Source organism: Durio zibethinus, unplaced genomic scaffold, assembly GCF_047325235.1.
Source record: "Durio zibethinus cultivar Kanyao isolate XHJ-2024 unplaced genomic scaffold, ASM4732523v1 HiC_scaffold_64, whole genome shotgun sequence".
NCBI lineage: Eukaryota > Viridiplantae > Streptophyta > Magnoliopsida > Malvales > Malvaceae > Durio > Durio zibethinus.
Window position 1 is genome coordinate 40,001 of NW_028322687.1, and position 9,439 is coordinate 49,439.

Genomic DNA, 9,439 nt, shown 5'->3' on the forward strand with positions numbered 1-9,439 from the left:
AATTAAAAACTCAAAGGGGGTTCATGGCCAAGAGTAAAGATGTCCGAGTAACGATTATTTTGGAATGTACCAGTTGTGTTCGAAACGTCGTTAATAAGGAATCAACGGGCATTTCCAGGTATATTACTCAAAAAAATCGACACAATACGCCTAGTCGATTGGAATTGAAGAAATTCTGTTCCTATTGTTACAAACATACAATTCACGGGGAGATAAAGAAATAAATCGAATCAAGTACTCGTATGTCAACCCTTCCCGAGAATATGAGAAAATAGGACATTAGGTATTTAGGTAACATTAGGTATTTAGTATGAGAAAATAGGACATTAGGTATTCAGGTATAATAATATATATTATATAATATATTAAGTAATATTAAGTATATAATTAGTTAGATATAATATATAACTAATATATAACAAATATTTTATTTATATATTAGTCTATATTTGTATTTCCTTGTCTATTCCACGCTTTCTTTTTAAAGTGAAGTTTTTAGTTTTAAATTATTCGATATGCACGTTAATAAATTTTTAACCTTTTTAACCTGGTATATGATTGTATCAATATTCTTTTATTTTTTTTTATTCTATTTTTTATTTAGTTCTTATTTTTTTAATAATTTTTTTCTTTATTCTCGAGTCAATTATTTATTTTTTTAGTTTACCGTCTTCGAATGATTTTTAGTTTACAGTCTTCGAATGATTAGGAGTTGGATTTTCATTGATTAGGAATTAGATTTTTAATATCACTAACTAGTTTTTTTTTTATTTTCTATTCGTGCATAATGATTATTTTAATATTGTTAATTTTAATATTGTTGTTAATTTTAATATTGTTAATATTGTATTATTTATTATATTGTATGATTTATTCATTACTATATTTTTTAGTTATTACTATATTTTGTATTTATTACTATATTTCATTATTTATTTCTTATTTTATTAATTATTTATTATTTTCGTGTCGGTTCTATATATATTTATAAATTATATTTATTTATTATTTATGTATTATCACAGTTATAGATATTTATTTAAATTATATTTATATATTAAATATATTAAAATATTAAATTATATTTATATTTTATATATTAAATATATTAAAATATGAAATTATATTTATATATATTTATAAATTATATTTATTTATTATTTATGTATTATCACAGTTATAGATATTTATTTAAATTATATTTATATATTAAATATATTAAAATATTAAATTATATTTATATTTTATATATTAAATATATTAAAATATGAAATTATATTTATATATTAAATATATTAAAATATGAAATTATATTTATATATTAAATATATTAAAATATGAAATTATATTTATATATTAAATATATTAAAATATGAAATTATATTTATATATTAAATATATTAAAATATGAAATTATATTTAAATAAATATCTATAAATAATATAATAATAAAATAAACTAATAAAATAAACAAATAAATAATAAATAAATAATTAAAATAAACTAATAAAATAAACAAATAAATAAGAAATAAATAATAAATAAATAATACAATAATAAAAAAACAAAGCAAATCGTATTTATTCTATTAATTCTATAATTTGAATTTGATCCGATCAAAATAGGATTTTAGAAAAGGATAGGATAGGATTATTTTTAGAAATAAGGAATAAAGAAATGATGGATAAATACAAGCGATCTTTTCGTAGGCGTTTGCCCCCGATCCAATCGGGGGATCGAATTGATTATAGAAACATGAGTTTAATTAGTCGATTTATTAGTGAACAAGGAAAAATCTTATCTAGGCGAGTAAATAGATTGACTTTAAAACAACAACGATTAATTACTATTGCTATAAAACAAGCTCGTATTTTATCTTCGTTACCCTTTATTAATAATGAGAAACGATTTGAAAGAAGGGAGTCGACCGCTAGAACTAGAACCAGAAATGAGAAACGATTTGAAAGAAGAGAGTCGACCGCTAGAACTACTGCTCTTAGAACCAGAAATAAATAGGCTTACCCTTCAATTGACTCAAAATTATCAAACGTAGACTGATGCTTTATTCAAAAAATCTGATAATCAAAATTGTCGTGTCGTAAGAAAAAAGAAATAAATAAAAGAATCGAATCGGGTTGGGGAAGAAAATAAATTTTTTTTTTTTTATTGAGCGTCTTCGCTCATCTTGTTTTCTTGTTTTGATGACCTTATCAGAATTTTTTTATCATATTAATTTCTACTCTACCTCCCTCGAGTTCATTCTCGAGGGAACCCCATTTCATTTAAAGCATTTCGGTGGATTCCTTCCGATCTCCTTATTTTATAATCTCGTTGGAAATCATATAAAGACAATTCCTATTTGAGATAGCTATTTGTGCAAGTATTTTACGATTAAGAAGCAACTGTTTCTTGTACCGATTTTTTATTAATCTACTATAATTATAGGATACCCCCATTCCTCGAATTCCTGCATTTATTCGAGTGATCCACAAACGACGAAAATATCTTTTTTTCCTATCTCTATCCCGATCAGCCGAAACCAAAGCTCTTACTCTTTGTCTCCGAGCTATATATCCCTCTTTCATTCTGGTCATTGAATAAAAGAAATTTTGATGAATAACTAATTCTTTCTTTCAGTTATTCTTTTCTAGTCTATTAATAACAAAACGGATTCTTCCAATGTATAAAATAAAAATTCCAATGGCTTTTGCTACTATAACCGTCCCGCCCACGATTTTTCCTTTTTTCTAGGCATTTCATTTCGCCTTGAAATAAGAAATTGTATTGATACTAGGTATCAAAAAAAGCATATTAACTAAAATAAAGGAGTAAATAGAAATGGATAAATAAATAGTGGGTTCCATCGTTTCTATGGTTACTTCTTAAACGGTGAGGTCCCCTCTATACACCGGAGCTCATTCCTTCATTTAACATTTAATTGGTAACTTGTACAGTTCACACTCTTCGGCTCTACTCATAAATTTTTCAGTAATAGATCTTTCACAACGAGATCTATCTTATACAGTAACGGTATGTAATTAGGAGGATTAATTGGGTAGCTGACCCTGTTAGTCCGTTCTTTGCAAGAGTCGAAGCATAATCTTTTTGCTTTTTAAATAGGATTTTCCCCGCTTAATGGATAAGCATTTGCTACCAATGGGGAATTTTTAAAAAATTCCAAGATTGGATTTGCGCCAATGGAAACCATAAATTTCATACACAATAGAAGGATATGGTAGATCTATCTTTTTTAGATAGTGAACGGAAGAACCCCATTCTATTCACTGGTACTGATCGTTGATACTGAAAAATTGTTTCCTTTTTCTCAGCCCATGATCTGAACAAGTCGCACATACACCCTAGTACATCTTCCTCGGCGCTGAGGACATCCCCGAAGAGCAGGGGCTTTCGTGACATTTCTAATTGGCTGTCTTGCATTTCTAATAAGTTGTTTAATAGTTGGCATGCTGAATCATATACAATCATATACATAATAGACTGGTTTAGATCGATCCTAACCAGATGATTATGAATTACTTCTTTTTCTCTTTAATAGATTAATAAAATATTAATCTATTAAAGAGAAAAAGAAGGAAAGGAATAAGAGGGATTAAATCAATCTAAATCAAAATTAAATGGTGTTCCATTGTCGTCAAATGGTGGTCTTCCATTGCCATTGTCGTCAAATGGTGGTCTTCCATTGCCATTGTCGTCAAATGGTGGTCTTCCATTGCCATTGTCGTCAAATGGTGGTCTTCCATTGCCATTGTCGTCAAATGGTGGTCTTCCATTGCCATTGTCGTCAAATGGTGGTCTTCCATTGCCATTGTCGTCAAATGGTGGTCTTCCATTGCCATTGTCGTCAAATGGTGGTCTTCCATTGCCATTGTCGTCAAATGGTGGTCTTCCATTGCCATTGTCGTTAACTAGTCTCCATTTTTTATTCACTATAGGTTTGTTATTCACTATAGGTTTGTTATTCACTATAGGTTTGTTATTCACTATAGGTTTTTCATTCACTATAGGTTTTTCATTCACTATAGGTTTTTCATTCACTATAGGTTTTTCATTCACTATAGGTTTGTTATTCACTATAGGTTTTTCATTCACTATAGGTTTTTCATTCACTATAGGTTTTTCATTCACTATAGGTTTTTCATTCACTATAGGTCTCGATTCTGTACGCACTATATGATCCACAATTCCATGATCTTTGGCTTCTTTTGCTGACATAAAATTATCTCTTTCCATGTCTTTGTTTATAACCCATCGGGGCTGGCCCGTTCTTTGTACATAAGCCTCTATGATGTCTTCTTGCATTTTCATTACTTCGTCTGTTTCCATGACCCAGTCTTTGAAGCCATCATCCTTAAGCATACTAATAGGTTGATGGATCATTACCCTGATGATATAACATACTTCTAACTCACATAATGAGGCGAGAAGAATAGCTATAGAATTGAACAACCGTACAGGCATTTTTTGCGCATTGCATACGGCTTTACAATTGCATACGGCTTTACAATGGAATTCTCTTTTTTCTTTCATCGAAAAAAAGAGAAAATATAGAGTCTATTAGACCCAGATTAATAAATAATCCAATTACCATCCTTCTTTTTCTTTTTTTTTCGGAAAAGTTTAAAAATACTATGATGGCTCCGTTGCTTTATATATTTATTTCGTCTGTGATTCAGCAATCCCAAAGTTTCTTTTTTTTTTTGAAAAAAAAAAAAGAAAGAAAAAAAATAGTCTTTTTTTTTTTCGTACTCTTTCATAACATAAATATTGTTAATAGCCTCTGGTAGGAAAAGAAAAAAAGTTTGTGACGCCTGAGATGGGCCCACGATAGCTAAGATCAAATTGGAAATGCCCCTTCTCTCATACTACTCTTTCGATACATAATCTAATATTTTTTTTTGAAAAAAAAAAAAAGAAATAAAAAAAAAATTTCATATCGAATTCAAAGTGCCATGCTATTATTACTTACTAATTCATATTTCATATGGCGAAGGCATAGTCTTCTTTTTTCTTTCCATCAATAATAAAAAAAAAAAACTCATTGGCGCCGAGCGTGAGGGAATGCTCTGCGTTTGGTAATTTCTCCTCCGACCAAGAGAAAAGCTGCGATTGAAGCGGTCAATCCCATGGCTAGTGTATGCACATCTGGTTCCACTGCTTGCATAGTATCAAAAAGAGATAATCCAGATACTATCCCTCCGCCAGGAGAGTTTATAAAAAAAAACAGGTCTCGGCTATTACTCTCTATACTGAGATAGATCATAATACCCGCAAGTTGATTCGAGGTCTGGATATCAAGCTCTTTGCCCAAAAAAAGCAAGCCTTTCTCGATAAATTCGGTTGATTAGGATAAAATTGTATCCCTTAGTAGCCGTACAGGCACCTTTTGATGCATACGGTTCAACAAAAATTGCGAAAAAAAATCAATGTGTAGATTCCAGCCATCCTTTGTTTTTTCTAGTCGGACCTTTCTAACTTCTAATTTCTAATGAAGGGGCTTTTTCTTACATTTTTTAAATAAAATGAAATTTAAAATTAAATTAAAGAAAGATGAGTTTTGGCCCGTTTTCCTATAATATAGAAAAAATTCGCTAAACTTATTGCACAAACTTTTCATTGATCCATTTTTTTTTCATTGCGATTCAATCCAAATCACGATGTCATTTTCTTGTTCCTGAATGGGGTTCGTCAATTTTTTATTCAATTTTTTTAGGTTTATGCTCTACTCCGAGTAAAGATCTGCCCGATTTTTATTTGCACATATAGGACAAATGACCCAATACCACGTCTTTTTGCTATGATTTCATTTCCTTTTTTTATTTTAATTTAATTCCTTTTTCTTTCATGTTTTTCGCCAAATATTCAACGTATTTCCCATATTATTCGATTGATTAACAGTTTGAAATCGCTCTTATTTATAATTAAAAAAAAAAAGAAAAATTATGATTATGATATAGGTGGTAATCATAAATATATTACCAATTGGGTTTTTTCTAAACGGAGCCTGGATACTTCATTTTATCAGTCCAACCAAGCCAACCATAAATCATTCTAATTGAAAATATTAATCTGGATACACCCCCATGAAATGGATCTCTAATTGCACTTCATTACACTTCCCGCTACAAATTTTTGATAATTCAATCAATCTTTTTGGGGCGAAACAGGGGATATCTCGATCGGGCGAGAGAACGGGGGAATCCCATATGACCCAATATATTTGACAAGTCGCACTATATGTCAACCCAGCTTGCATCGTTATCTCCCGGAACTTGAAAAGGAACTTTTGGAATACCAACAGGCATAAAGTAAAAAGAATGTAAAATTATATTTCGCTTTGATTGTGGAAGCGTAATACGTAATGTAATACGTAATAATGGTCTTATCTTAATAATATGTAATATTATATTTCACTTTGATTGTGGAAGCGTAATACGTAATGTAATACGTAATAATGGTCTTATCTTAATAATATGTAATATTATAATATGTAATATTATATTTCACTTTGATTGTGGAAGCGTAATACGTAATGTAATACGTAATAATGGTCTTATCTTAATAATATGTAATATTATAATATGTAATATTATATTTCACTTTGATTGTGGAAGCGTAATACGTAATGTAATACGTAATAATGGTCTTATCTTAATAATATGTAATAATGGTCTTAATAATATGGGCCTTTATCATATTTTATACATAGATAGACTAAGGCCATAAAATAAAGAAAGGCGGAATGAATGAAAGAGAATTCTTACGAATAGGTCCTTTGAATGATGAACAAATAGGGATGCATTCATTCATAAAAAATAGGATCAACCCCCATTGCGTATTGATACTTATCGAGTATAGAATAGATCTGCTTCTCTTTTTCTTCTGAGCCGAATTCTTCCCTTATTACTAATGGAATAGAACAAACATTAATCCTTTCTCCGAAAGAATCCACCGAAAAGGGGAGGTATTCCAATGCAATAAAGTTACATAGTGTCTATTTTTCGTTGATTTGATAAAGGGGTATTTCCATGGGTTTGCCTTGGTATCGTGTTCATACTGTCGTATTGAATGATCCCGGTCGCTTGCTTTCTGTTCATATAATGCATACAGCTCTGGTTGCTGGTTGGGCCGGTTCAATGGCTCTATATGAATTAGCTGTTTTTGATCCCTCCGATCCCGTTCTTGATCCAATGTGGAGACAAGGTATGTTCGTTATACCCTTCATGACTCGTTTAGGAATAACCAATTCATGGGGCGGTTGGAGTATTACGGGGCGGACTATAACAAATCCGGGTATTTGGAGTTACGAAGGTGTGGCCGGAGCACATATTGTGTTTTCTGGCTTGTGCTTCTTGGCAGCTATCTGGCATTGGGTATATTGGGATCTAGAAATTTTTTGTGATGAGCGCACAGGAAAACCCTCTTTGGATTTGCCCAAGATTTTTGGAATTCATTTATTTCTCTCAGGAGTGGCTTGCTTTGGCTTTGGCGCATTTCATGTAACAGGATTGTATGGTCCTGGAATATGGGTGTCCGACCCTTATGGACTAACCGGAAAGGTACAACCTGTAAATCCAGCGTGGGGCGTGGAAGGTTTTGATCCTTTTGTTCCGGGAGGAATAGCCTCTCATCATATTGCAGCAGGGACATTGGGCATATTAGCGGGCTTATTCCATCTTAGTGTCCGTCCGCCCCAACGTTTATACAAAGGATTACGTATGGGAAATATTGAAACCGTCCTTTCCAGTAGTATAGCTGCTGTCTTTTTTGCAGCTTTTGTTGTTACTGGAACTATGTGGTATGGTTCAGCAACTACCCCCATCGAATTATTTGGTCCTACTCGTTATCAATGGGATCAAGGATACTTCCAGCAAGAAATATATCGAAGGGTTAGTGCTGGGTTAGCCGAAAATCAAAGTTTATCAGAAGCTTGGTCTAAAATTCCTGAAAAATTAGCTTTTTATGATTACATTGGCAATAATCCGGCAAAAGGAGGATTATTCAGAGCGGGTTCAATGGACAACGGGGATGGAATAGCCGTTGGGTGGTTAGGACACCCTATCTTTAGAGATAAAGAAGGGCGTGAACTTTTTGTACGTCGTATGCCTACTTTTTTTGAAACATTTCCGGTTGTTTTGGTAGACGGAGACGGAATTGTTAGAGCGGATGTTCCTTTTAGAAGGGCAGAATCGAAGTATAGTGTCGAACAAGTAGGTGTAACTGTTGAGTTCTATGGTGGCGAACTCAATGGAGTGAGTTATAGTGATCCTGCTACTGTGAAAAAATATGCTAGACGTGCTCAATTGGGTGAAATTTTTGAATTAGATCGTGCTACTTTGAAATCCGATGGTGTTTTTCGTAGCAGTCCAAGGGGTTGGTTTACTTTTGGGCATGCTTCGTTTGCTTTGCTTTTCTTCTTCGGACACATTTGGCATGGTGCTAGAACCCTGTTCAGAGATGTTTTTGCCGGTATTGATCCAGATTTGGATGCTCAAGTGGAATTTGGAGCATTCCAAAAACTTGGAGATCCAACTACAAGAAGACAAGTAGTCTGATGCAAGATTGCTTTGTTATTTTTCGCTTCTATTTTCTGTTTGTGATTTGACATAGGCTGCTGTAAAAATCTTGATTAAAATCGCTGCCTTTTCTTTGATTCTTGTTCTTTCGTTATTTTATTCGGGAGATGATTCTAAATAAATAGGTACGGAAGCTATAATTGTAAACCACGATCGAATTTATGGAAGCATTGGTTTATACATTCCTCTTAGTATCTACTCTAGGGATAATTTTTTTCGCTATCTTTTTTCGAGAACCGCCTAAAGTTCCAACTAAAAAAATGAAATGATTTTTCATTATCTCAATTGAAGTAATGAGCCTCCCAATATTATATTGGGAGGCTCATTACTTCAATTAGTCCCCGTGTTCCTCGAATGGATCCCTTAATTGTTGAGAGGGTTGCCCAAAGGCAGTATATAAGGCGTACCCAGTAAAACTTACAAGTAAACCAGATATAGAGATGGCGACTAAAGTTGCTGTTTCCATTATTATATAATTATATAAATAATATATATAAATATAAATATAAATAATATAAATATAAATATAATTTCAAGATCACAATGGATCTATGATAAGATCGTTTATTTACAGCGGAATGATATACAAAGTCAACAGATCTCACTGAATACAAAATAAGATTTATGGCTACACAAACCGTTGAGGGTAGTTCTAGATCTGGTCCAAGACGAACTGTTGTAGGGGATTTTTTGAAACCATTGAATTCGGAATATGGTAAAGTAGCTCCTGGATGGGGAACGACTCCTTTGATGGGTGTCGCAATGGCTTTATTTTCGATATTCTTATCTATTATTTTGGAGATTTATAATTCTTCCGTTTTACTGGATGGAATTTCGCTGAATTA